The 13,949-nt window shown below is 34.9% G+C and overlaps 1 protein-coding gene across 2 annotated transcripts in view; it reads right to left on the bottom strand.

Annotated features, from left to right (window-relative positions):
* The window catches only part of LOC120632363, a 610,336-nt gene that overhangs the window by 207,687 nt on the left and 388,700 nt on the right, over window positions 1-13,949 (bottom strand). The window lies entirely within an intron of this gene.

Raw genomic sequence — 13,949 nt, 5'->3', positions numbered from 1 at the left:
CACACACACACACCCACCTAAAACTTAGAACACCTCGTCGTTGTTGCGTTTTGTGGGGGTTAAAAATAATATTATTATACGCACATGAATACCTTATATTATGTCATATAACCTACTTGAGTACATCCTGACGCATGCGTGCTCACCATCCAGAGCTGTCCAGCCTGAATGCCTGTGTACTGAGGAAGGTATTGGTGCTACTCACAAGCCTGCTTATCGTTGAAGCAGCATGCTTGCGGATGATGGCGCAGAAAACATCTACTCCAAACAGCTCTGACGCACTACAACCTCGTGGCTTCATCACGAATGGTCCGTCCACATACTGCACGTGTAATATCATTGACAGTACGCTCTAAATAAAAATATAAGAGTTCCTAGAAAACATTCCTGTTCGAGTATAAAATACTACGTTTTCGCCAAGTCAGATTGTCTACTATTTCCATTCCTACATAGCAAATTGCATTCGATAACGCACATTATCTGTAATACCGACTTCAATAGTTCTGACTATTACATGGACTGCTGTGAAAATTGAAAGATATTACTATTCTGAGAACTATCCAGTTTCTGTACGACGTCCAGTGAATCAGGATTACGACCGAGTAACCGTATCTATCTTGGACTACTTACTCGTATATTGGAATGTTTTCTACTGAAACTTTTTTTTGGTACGGTAAGGAGTAAATAAATTTTATTTTATTTACTAAAACAAACTTACATTCACAATTATAATATTATTTATTATTTTATTTATTTATTTAACTCTTTATTTGTACACCACAATGACGTTAGGAAAATAAAAAAACAAAAGAAATACAAAGACAGAAGTAGAATACAAAAGGCGGCCTTATCGCTAAGTAGCGATCTCTGCCAGGCAACCTTTGGATTAGGACAAGATGAGAGAAAGCGGACAGGTGGTGTAAAATTATTATAAACGTACATTCAAATAGCTAAATACAAATACATAAACAAAATAAATAAATATAAAATAATAAACTAATATATACTCAATCATACATATATGAACATATAGATAATAAAAATAAACATAATCAAGGTATAATAAATTAATATTAGTAGGTTAGTTAATTTAATATTAGTAGGGATAGTGTGTCAAAAACTTACCCAGCTAAGTTTGTTACAGTTTTAAGTTATCGAATGTAGTAATTATTACGATCATCTTGCAATTATACAAAAACCATGTTGGTATACATTATGATTCGTATGCACAATTGATAGGTCGAATGGTAAATAGTATACCATAGCCTTTTATAATAAATAAATAAATAATAAATAAATATACTACGACAATACACACATCGCCATCTAGTCCCAAAGTAAGCGTAGCTTGTGTTATGGTTACTAAGATAACTGATGAATAATATACATAAATACTTATAGTATATAGATACATATATTATATAGATACAGACACTGAAAACATTCATGTTCATCACACAAATATTGTCCAGTTGTGGAATCGATCCCACGGCCTTGGACTTAGAAATCAGGGTCGTTGCCAAATGCGCTAATCGGCCGTCAATATAGTTTTATAGGCGATGGTTTACCAATTACCAAAGAACAATACTTTGCAGGGCTTGTAAGGAATACGTACTGAAAATAACCATCCTGTTTCCATCTAACTAAGGCGTAGGTGTCAAACCTGGCACATGAGCCAGTAATTATGTCAACCTTTCCAGAAATATTTTGCATGCGTATTTCATTGATATAAATAGAAAGTTAAGCTAAGAAATATCTATTTATAACTGGACTTCCGTCTAGTCAAATATTAGTTGACATGAATCTGTAATGCTATAAATTTGTGCCTTGTGGTGATGAAACATTAGAATACAGTTGTCACCGAGGCGACTAGGGGTATTTAATGTAGAACGGGTAGCAACATCTTCCTTGCTACTCCACCAGTGGACTGCTATAGGATATTGATGCTATAAATTTTGTTCTGACCTTGAGTTGAATATAAATAAAACTTACATGGTAAACTTTTATGTAGGCAATAAATTAAATGAATTTATTTATTAGACACATTCTTACGCAACACGTAAGACACACATAAGTGTTTTCCTGTTTGTCCCAATTTGTAATAAATTAACGTAACTTACATAGAACAGGTTTTTATAGACCGCGTGTGCGATGGAAACTATGTTTTTGCAGCGGCCTAATTCCGAAACTAGGAATGACAAAGTTTATTTCTTTTTCCGTATACAGTGACAGTACGGTACTATTATTTTAAGAGTAATATTTTTTTATTTTCGTGAAGGCTCTTGCTAATTGGCCTTAGATCGGACACACTTGCGATAGAGATATATTCATTTTAGTTTCAAATAAACCTGTGTGCAAGAATCTGAGAACACATATAAGTAATAAATAAATATACTACGACAATACACACATCGCCACCTAGCCCCAAAGTAAGCGCTTTATAGTAGCTTGTATTATGGGTACTAAGATGACTGATGAATATTTATATGAATAATACAGACACTGAAAAACATTCATGTTCATTACACTAATATTTTCCAGTTTTGGGAATCGAAGGCACGATAAAAACTGCTTTTGTACGCACGGGGAGTGGAAAACGCCTAACCTAACCTAACCCTGAGCTGGTACTAGATATTTCGTAAGAGTTAATCCAAAAAAAATTGAGCGTCGATAGCTCAGTGGTTAGGACTTTGACTTCACTTTCGGGGAGGCGAGATCGAATCCCAGCACGAACCTCTAACTTTTCTAAGTTATGTGTGTTCTAAGAAATTAAAGTATCACTTGCTGCAACAGTGAAAGAAAACTTCGTGAGGAAATGTGAGAGTTCTCCATAATGTTATAAAAGGTGTGTGAATTACACCAATCGCCACTGGGCCAGAGTGGTGGACTACGGCCTTAACCCCTTCTTATTGTAGGAGAACACCCGTGCCCTGTAGTGGGTCTGTAATGGGTTGATATAATGATGATGACGATGAATCCAAAACTTAACAATTTTATCCAATTTTCATACCAAATGCTTAGTCGTACATGCCAGAGTAAACGGGTAAAGCGTCAGCTTTAATATTGACTGATACAGTTCTACTATTCGGTAAAATATACATTATCTGCGGGAGTAGGTACTATAAGTTATCCAATTACAATAATTGCGATAATCGCAATGAAATAATCACAAGTTTCGCAATAGAGCTATTTTAGCTCACCTAACAAATTACAAGGTAGAGGTATAACGATAAGCTATCTACTTGAAATTCGCCTTTATTATTCTTACATATTAGGAAGAGTTTTAGAGCGTCGACCCACCACGCTGCTTCGATGCGGGTTGGTGAGTTTTACAGTGGGTATTCGAGGCCAGTCCCGATTATTATGAAAACATGGTAATAACCGCGACTGACGCGACCGAGCTTGCTACTGGTATATGTCTTAGAGCCTTCGGGCGGATACTTATAATTTTAAACAGATTAAACCAAACAGCTTACACTTCGTGGCTCAACCACGTAAAGGAATCTAGGACCCCATTATCCGTAGTTAAAAGTGTGTTTGCAACTAATTTAGCCTTGCGTGGCCAAAAATTCATATTTATTTTGGGAAATCTTTATTTATTTACCTTAAAGTGTATAAGCTAAAAAACGAATATTTCACGAAAAAACACATTTTTTCGTAAAATATTGGTAGTTTAGCAGAAATAATCAACTATCGGCTATGGTAAAAAAAATACATTTTTTTTTTTACTTTCTTAAACTTGCATCCAGATTATTAGCAAAGATTTATGTATGTTACTTATTTTTCGTTGATATGGTCATTAATGATGATTTTCTTAACTCACATGTAAGTAATTCCCTAATAACGTTCTTTAAAATGTGTAGAAGAACTATGGCACGATGATTCTTTACCTAATATCTATTACTTAAATAATAATATAATTTTATATATATTTTTAGATTAGTATTGTTATTATTTTAAATTAAATATGTAAGTAACAAAAAAATTTTTGAAAACAAAAACATATTTTGTACCAAATCTTTATTTCGATGCCAAGTAAAATGTAAAATTAATAAGTAAAGATTTACTTTGTTACTTAACAACTCTGAAGTATATCTGACATCTGGTTGGCGCAGTTTGTAGAGATCCTGCTTTCTGACTGGAACATGTTTGTGTGATGAACGTGAAAGTTTTTCAGTGTCTGGGTGTTTATCTGTATATTATAAATATTTATGTATATTATTCATTAGTCATCTTAGTACCCATAACACAAGCTACGCTTACTTTGGGTTAGATGGTAATGTGTATAGCAGTAATAAAAAAAAAAAAAATATTGTAAAAAAAAAAACTTTTTTAATTCGCACTTTTATTAATTTATATTTATTGAAATTTTTAACACTATTCTTAATTAAAATTTATTAAAATTTATTTTCTATTTTAATTAAAATTTATTAAAAAGCGTGTTTTTTAGTTTTTTTAAACTACATATTATTTATTTTCTACTTTTTAGTTTGGTTTATTTTAAACTGTTATTTAATCTAATCTACTATCAATTCCGTGATAACTCTAAGTAACTGTAATTATTTTCCAAATTATTAATGTGTACCGTAAGAGCCCCATTACCCGCTCAAGAATCTATATTAAGACGTAACTACCATAACAGTCCCTACGCGGGTGCTGCTAAGCTGAGGGCCCGATCAGAGTGTCTCTCGAAATGCAAGTTCTAATAATTATTTAAAATAGCCCATTAAAAGTAATAGCTAACGCCCTCTACTATCTAGTAGCTTAAGGTTTTCTGTGGAATTTGTTAGGTACGCGAACGCCATCTATTGGTAATGCCATAGGTTTTTACACGCTTTATTTACATTTGGGTTAGATGGCGCTAAATTAATAGTTCGAAAAAACTAAAAAATCTTATTTTTTATATTGAAAATTGGAATAATCTTCTCAAATTTGTGTATTGTCATCGGTCCTCGTTTTGTCTACAAAGTTTGAACGAAATCTGACCGTTTAAAGTGGGTCAAAATAGCGTCCAAAGAAATCGGTTACAAACATACAAGTGAAGCTTATAAAAGCGTGTTAAGGAAGTCCAAAAATTGGTTGATAATTGGCGGAGTAATTGCATAACAGATATACAAAAAACACAGTCTAATTGAGAACCTTTTTCTATTTTTAAGTTGGTTGATAAAATCATACTAATTTTAAGATTTATAGGATAGTAACTTAGTCCCAAAAGTATTACCTACTTAATTATATTTTACATTTTAACCACGTAAAGTTGTGTTCTCCGTAAAATAAAGTACTTATTGCTCTTTTTTAATTAAACTTTTTTATATAGTAGGTACGCCATATTGAGGATACTTGATGTGTTAAGGCCAAAGTTTAACAAAGTTTTGAACCACTTAATTTAAAAAGTTAAAGCGTTGCAGAGTACTCGGTGGTAAAATTTTTATACTTCGCCTTTCCTGTATTAAATTTGCAACTTTGCATTTCGTCAAGTTTTGCAGATTATATTAATTTTGAATGCTCGGGAGTTTAAAGGAAAGCGCTTTCGAAATTGGCCTTCACAACGTTTGCCCTCTTTTTCCGGTTAACCTTCTTTACCTGAAACTTTTTATATGTCTTGAATGTGTAGCATGTCAAAGTAACAGTCAAAACTTTCTTGATTCAAATTCATCTATGGAAGGGAGTTTAGGTAAGTACATATTTACAATTATCCAATGCATTGGGAGAATCTGTGATAGCGCAGTGGCTCGACTTCACTTCCGGGGAACCGAGTTCGAATCCCAGCACGCAACTCTGAAAATACCGTGAGGAAACCTGCGCGCCTGAGAGTTCTACATAATGTTCTCAAAGGTGTGTGTAGTCCTCCAATCCGCACTGGGCCAGCGTGGTGGACCACGGCCTTACTTAACCCCTTCTCATTGTTGGAAGAGACCCATGCATGAATGCATTAAGATGATATTGGTGAGTAAGTACATATTGTTAACTTAAAACTTAAAACAAAGGCTACGAAGCAAAAGCAAAATGGTTGTGTCGATACCCTAGTCCAGGCAACCTCGTCAATGGTGGGTACGGCTGCTGCCAGTGAAGAGCAGGCCAAGAAGTGCAAATATGTAAACCTTAATAGCAGTTTCATTATTGTGCTCTAGCTCTTTTTAAAGGATTGTCAAAAAGGGTTAACGAATCTACAGGTGATCCTGTTAGGAGAGCGGCAGTTACCTTGTCCAAAGAATTTGGTTTGCCATTCAAAGGAACAATGCTGCCAGCATCTTAAGCACTATGCCTCGCTGGGATATAACCTATGTACCAAAATAAAACTAGATTTTTGATTATGAATAAAAATGTATAAATTCCATGTTATAAAATAATCATAATAAGAAAATACCAATAATTAAAACTTAAATGCTTGTTGAAACGATTTATTTGCTTTGTGAAACAAACACATCTTTCGAGATATGGATACATATTTTATACCTAAAGGAGCTATAAAAATATATGGTGTCCGAATGACACTAGTTTTTGGTGCAAAGTTATACTGTTTTTTCGGCTATATTATTTGGCTACTTACTTATTTTGGGGATCTATGATTTGGACATTTTGCTGTAGGCACTGTCGCTTCTTGGTTAATAGGAAACTAGTTATCACGCGGGTATGCCTTGTTATAACCCTCATTTTACTTACTTTAGTCAAGTATAAGTATACTGAATACTGGCTAAACAATAATTGGTTCAAAAAATTACTTGGTAAATCCTGATAACATTATTTTACTCAAGGAACTACAATGTTTTACTCTGGAACACAAGCTTAATCTGTAGAAGCTTGCGTAATGATCGGTACTTTCTTTCTAGACTCTTTCAGTTATCCTTATCCGTAGTTATCACATTTTATGATTTTAGTATCGATGTATTCGGAATGGTTTCTTTCGCCGTTAGAAAAAGTGATATTCTAAATTACTTAAACTTAAAGAGGAAACCTGCATGCCTGAGAGTTCTGTATAACGTTTTTTTAAATCAAATCTACAAATCTACTCTTGGTCTTGGTTGGGTGTAGGTAAACTATTTTGAGAGGAGACCCGTTCTCTGCATTGAGCCGGTATGATGATGATGTTCTCGTATTTCTGTGAGACTTAAATAAATAAATAAATATACTACGACAATACACACAATGCCATCTAGCCCCAAAGTAAGCATAGCTTGTGTTATCGGTACTAATATGACTGATGAATAATTATATGAATAATATACATAAATATTTATAATATATAGATACACACCCAGACACTGAAAAACATTCATGTTCATCACACAAACATTGTCCAGTTGTGGGAATCGAACCCACGGCCTTGGCTCAGAAGGCAGGGTCCCTGCCCACTGCGCCAATCGGCCGTCCGGTTCGTATATGGTCGGTAAGTATATGGTCTACCTTGTTTCCTTATTAAATTATCGAACGATTCCGAGGTTGAGAATCTTTACTGCTCCCAAACGTTTCAATTTTTACGAGTGCAAGTTTTATATTATAAGTTCAATGAACACGAAGCGATTCCGAAGTCATATCCCCAACGGCTTTACGGCTGAGGTGCTATGGAGAAACTTTGTCTATAAAATTTAATATTCTATCTATACTCAATATTGTGAAACTGTTCAAGGGTACGTTACAGTGTATATGCCTGGGTTCATCTTTCATAAAGGGTATCCTCGTAAAGTCCTCCTATTTCTGTTGGTAGATTGATAGAAAAATATTCTCTTTATCTATCTAGAAAAATCTCTCATAGTTTTCCCTTGATTCCTGAAGATTTCAGCCTCAAACGGGTGGGGCTACAATTGTTTTCAGCGGCTTCAGTTGGAGGCTATTTTTGCGATGGTGTAGAGTTTTGATGTTGATTTTGACATAATATTATCTTACTTCTAACTGATTTATATATTATGTATTCTCTAGAAGGACACCCTTGACGGCTTAGCCCATCAGGTTGGGGAATACCTTTTGGATCTTTTGCTTTGTCGCGGAAGGTTTTAAAGCACGAAATAAAAAAAAAACTGTAGAAATGCGCTAGAGTGTATTTGCGTAGGCACAATTTGAGGATGATACAATTGAATTTTTAACTTATATTTAAAATAAAAGTAATGGTTTCTAAATCTAATGTAAAGTTGGTTAGGTAAATTCTGTCACATTGAGACTTGAGTTCACATGCAACACGATTGATAGCGCTGAAATATACCAGAAGGGAGTTTTGAAAAGCCATTACTGATAAAATCTTCGGCCTAATCTCCGAGGATCTCGGGGTGATGTCGTTAGACGTCGCGACGAAGTCATTTTTGTGAATCCGTATTGAATAGTGCTTTGAACTATACTTTCAAATTGTTAAAATTTCGAAATAGTGGTGTACGTAGTACAATAAATTCGTCGGGGTGCAAACGATGAAATGGAGCAGTAACATGGACATTGACAGTGGTGGTGTCAGTTTCCACGTGTCCATTGCTAAATGTTAATTTGCTCAGTGTCCTTCGAGTCTCGCTGGGGGTCAAATTTAAAAGAGCGTGATCTGTAGTTGAACATGCTAACCACTAGATTAACAACTCAACAGTTGTAACTCTAGTTTAGTTAGTATTAAAAAGGCATAACTTGATAATTATTTCTAGAATTTTCTCGTCCTATTTTTATGACATAAGGTGAGATAATGGTGGCCCCATTGGTCTATGCAAACTGCAAACTCTGTCGGTATATATACTCGTATTTCTGTTAACACCATCTCAACGAGTCACTTAGGAACTAAGTGCTATAAAAGAGGGTTCGTTAAACGTTCGATATTATTAACGGTGATATATAACTCTAAAAGAGCGATCTAAAAAGCTATTACTGATGGAAACGATCGGCTTAATCTCCGCGGATCGCTGGGCGTTGACGGCGTAGGCACTTCGCAAGCCTTTAACGATTGTATTTGGTGAGTTAAACTTAAAGATTTTGAAATAAAAATGAGAGTATTAATAGAAACTTAGAAATTAATCTTTGATATGACCTTTGCATATCAAGTTGACACGATACCGTCTCGGCTGAAATTAAAGCACTGGAATTTGAACTTTATTATATCTGACATAGAATATGACTCCGTAAACATCGTACTTTCTCAACAACAGCGATGGTTAAAAGTAATACAAAGTGGCTATTCCATTAAAATAACCAGTTTATATTTTTTTGAGTTTTCGGATGCTCTTCTTCAAATTTTATTTATTACAAAGGCATCCCAGTATTCATTCCAACAAAAACAAGTTAAACCATTTAAATCGGTCAAGCCTCGTTTTAGTATTGTGAGACACAAAATTGATTTTTATGCATGGTGAATCACTAAAAATAGAGACTTCCACAGTTTTTCTGGGGTGTGCCCATATAGATTCACTAGCGGGTAAACTAAGCTCGGCTGCCTACGCAGTCAGAAAAATTAGACAGATTACTGACGTTGAAATAGCTAGGCTAGTTTATTTTGCGTACTTTCATAGTGTTATGTCCTATGGAATCTTGTTATGGGGTAAAGCAGCTGATATCGAAACTATATTTATATTGCAGAAAAGAGCTGTACGGTCAATATATAAACTTAAATCACGCGAATCCCTCCGTGAGAAGTTTAAAGAAATAGGCATACTTACTGTAGCTTCACAATATATTTATAACAATATAGTATTTGTAAGACAACATATTAGTCTTTATAAACAAAAAGTGGACATAAACAGTCGACTTACAAGAAATGGTCATAAATTAGTGTCATCTGCATATCGTCTGCGTAAGGTACAGGGATCATTTGTGGGATTGAGTACGCTTTTATAATATGATTCCTAAGGTGATTTTGGACCTGCCAATGCACAAGTTTAAAGAATTTGTTAAAACACATTTATTACAGCGAGGTTACTATACAATTGATGAATTTTTTAATGACAAGGTTGCTTGGACCCATCCGGCTCCGCTTTCAGCTCTCACAAGATAGAAAAATGAATGTTAAAATGCAAAATGTAAATTGTTGATGTTGGAAAAGAGCAACTGCTGAGTTTCTTGCCGGCTTCTTCTCGGTAGAATCTGCCTTCCGAACCGGCGGTAGAATCACTACAAACAGACAGACTTGACGTTTCAAAAGTGCTTATATTAGGCCTACTTGAAATAAATGAATTTTGAATTTTGAATTTTTATAGGTACACCAATATATGTACATATATTTATCTTTATTTTCATGATTTGAAATTATTTAAAGAAGTTATCTCAGGGTTGAATTCAAAAGGAACCGTTCAAAAATCTGGTAAGTTCAAATCTGATCTTAGATGAGTTTAAGCGGAGTATTATGGATAATATTATAGGAGAAGAAGATACGCCATATGACCGACGTAGAAACTGCGAGACTGGTATATTTTAGTTACTTTCACAGCATTATGTCATATGGAATTTTACTTTGGGGTAATGCTGCTGATATTAGCACTATTTTCGTGCTGCAGAAGAGGGCTGTTCGTTCTATCTACAAAATGGGTCCGAGAGAGTCATTGAGAGATAAATTTAAAGATTTTAAAATAATGACAGTGTATAGTCAGTACATATTTGAAAATTTAACGTACGTTCATAAAAACATCTCTAAATTTAAGAAAAAATGTGACTGCAATAATTTAAACAATAGAAGTAAGAATAAACTTACAGTGCAATATACTAGGTTACATAAAATTCATAATTCGTTTAAAGGAAATTGCATACAATTCTACAATAAACTACCAATTGTCATCTTGGAGATGTCTCTTAAAAAGTTCAAAGTTTGTATTAAACGTAAGCTTATAGAAAAGTCCTATTATAGTATAAAGGACTACGTAAACGATAAAAAAGCTTGGGTGTAAATTATTGCTCTAACCAGCTTGCTCTTCTAATATTTTAAAATAACATTGTGTGATGGTGATAACAAAAAAAAAACCACCCGGCTAAGTTTGTTGTGGGCTTCTTCTTAGATCAGGACGCGTTTGGAACCCTCGTAGCTTTAGTTTTAAGTTTACGAATGTGGTTATCGCCATCATCTCACTACCGTGTGGTTCTTATGTACGCATCAAAAGTGCCACCTGTGGGCCTAATTGAATAAAGATATTTTTGACTTTGATTTTTTGACTTGAGAGGTAATATTAGTTTAGCACTAATAAAAAAAACAATATTTATAAAAAACAAATAGTCCTTTAATTTATTTCATTCTTAATCACTTTATTGCCATTGATTCTTAGTCAATGCACATAATTGATCCCAGACCCGAATTCAAAATGAAACGAGAAACTCAATTTGCATCTATCTCCGTGATTACAAAGGAACTACTCGAAGGTCAATAGAAGTTTCCGTGGCATCTGTAAATTTCTCGAATCGATTAGCAATGAAAATCAACTCGGCAACGAAGCACTCGATCAACCGAGTCAAAGTGAATAATAATAGAGTTCGCGTGAACTTGTCGACGCAATCGAGTGGTCTTCACTGAGACGTGCCTGGCCAACTTCTTGGAGTAAATTACATCGAAGTAAATTCCAGGAAATCCATGAAGTGTCTTGGGAGTTATGAACTGAATTGAGATCAGGTGTTAGATACTATGGATAAAGGTTTCTAAGATAGTTAGTAAATATAAAACCAAGAGTTTGCGCACTTTTAAGTAGCTGGCTCATACCGAAAGGCGCGCATCGACTATTTCATAGACTAGGCACGTGGGCAGCAGCATTGTACATAGATTAGTTTCAATTTACAGAACCAGAGGACTAATATTTAGTATTTAGATTCTATGGAGCCTGTACACAACACGATATTTAAAAATTGACGCGCGAAGATACACACGCGCGTTTAACATCACGTCTGTATCGCTACAAACGCGCGTTTGTATCGATTCAAACGCATCTGGCTACCAACGGGCGTTGACGGTGCGTTTATAAAATGGTGTGTGCTACGGTATTAGGTATTCCGTCAAGAAATTCTAAGTGTCAGCTTAGAATTTTTGTTATACTTCTAATATATTTTCCGTCAAAGCCCGCTTTGAGAAAGTGTGGAAGGGTGAAGCTCTAATACACTCTTTTCAAGACAGACGATGCCAGTTCCCAGCTGAGGGACACTAAAAGCATAACGATGAAACGTTTTGCTAATGCAAGAAGATTTCGGACACTAAATTCTATCTCAACGAGCACAAAAGGTAGATAAAAATATTCTTTTTAACAATTGTCTCTCCTAAAAATTCAAGCACGACGTAGCCGTGACCTGTGCGCTTAGAGAAATCTTGTTCGTGTCCGAATGCAGCTGATGTCGATGCAATATGCATTCGCTATGCATTATTTATTTTCCTCCAACTTACTCGTAAGGGCCTATATACTATTACAAAAAAATATTCAACTGGCTCTTTTACCCGACTTAAAACAAAGAGGAGGTTCTTATTTCGACTTTGTTTTTTTCTGTACAACGAAATAATACGTCAGAAATTTCATCATCGCCATCAATCTATTACCCGCCTACTACCTGCATGGGTCTCCCACAGAATTTAGACAAGGCGGTAGTCCACCATGCTGTGCAAGTGCGGATTGGTCGACTTCACACGTCTTATAGAAGATTATGGAGAATTCTTAGGCATGCAGGTTTCCTCACGATGTTTTCCTTCACCTATAAAGCAAGTGAGCAAGTATTTAATTCTTAAAACCCATCCGATGTTAGGCTTTAAAACAATATGTAAACCGCCATTTTAAGGCGTTGGCCATCTTGAACCGATTTTCAATTAACATATCTATAAACACTCCCGACTAATTACCCCATAAAAAAAAGTCAAAATCGGTTCATCCATTCGGGCGCTACGATGCCACAGACAGACGCACACACACACACACACACACACACACACACACACACACACACACACACACACAAACAGACACACACAACACAAACACACCCCCCGTCGTTTTTGCGTCGGAGAGTAAGAAAGGCCGATAACAGTCTCAAGTAAAGTTTAGAAAGAGGGTCCTGCTTGTTGTGCTTTGGGCACGGAACTCTAAGCTAGAATGTAAGAACTATTTTTTATTCCTTAATCGTTGAGAAGATTAAGGCTTAACAGCCACACCTCAGGTTGATGGACACCCAGGGCGGCACTATGTAGGACATGTTACATACATACCCTGCAAAGTGTTGCTCAGTTTATAAGCGGTAGTTTTCCATTCACCGGGTTTTTTATGGGCGTCCATCCATAATACTATAAATAAATCTGCGTGGTAAATCCATTATCACTATAGATAAATAAAACCTACCAATTTAAGTTACAGTAAAATTATACTATATAGGCCTAAATCTCGTCTTTCAATTAAAAATCTATAGCTACGAGCAAAGTAATTTTGAGTTTTTGGAAGTATATCCGTGGTAATTTAGCTTCAAGTTATTGACTTCTTTAGGTAATATGTACTTACAAAATAACCAACTAACAAAAAATATTTTTAAAATGTTCTCTTTAAAAATATAAAAGTTCAGTCAAAGTTCAAATCAATTTTACCCTTTGCTAAAAGTTTGCTATCTTTAGGTACGCTGTTAACCTTCATGAAAAGGTTAAGGTTGTTTTAAACTTTTCCAACTTTCGGAGAAAATCAGTTATTGACTTGTACAAGTTAGAAAGTTACCATTCAAAATTTCCTTGTAATCAGGCTCAATTCTTGAAAAATAACTTTTTACGCCCATTTAAGGAGTTTAATGTTTTTATGGTTCATGTATGTATGTACGTCTGTATTATTATGTTACACTTAAAATCAGTTTTAGTTCAAAAAGTATTTTCGCAAGTTTTAAGGACATTAGTAATAGTATTGCTTTTTAGATGGATAAATTAAACCCAAATCCATTTTGTCTTCTGTTATTTTTTCTGTGGATACCTTTAGAGTATCTGTAACTGTTTTTCGTTACTAGGGCGTCGAGCATGCGGTTCAAAGATCCTATAAGTGCTACTAGATCTAAGAGGC

This window comes from Pararge aegeria, chromosome 19 (genome assembly GCF_905163445.1).
Source record: "Pararge aegeria chromosome 19, ilParAegt1.1, whole genome shotgun sequence".
Classification (NCBI taxonomy): domain Eukaryota; kingdom Metazoa; phylum Arthropoda; class Insecta; order Lepidoptera; family Nymphalidae; genus Pararge; species Pararge aegeria.
The sequence above is the reverse complement of the archived record's forward strand: the minus strand, read 5'-3'. Positions and strand labels throughout refer to the sequence as shown.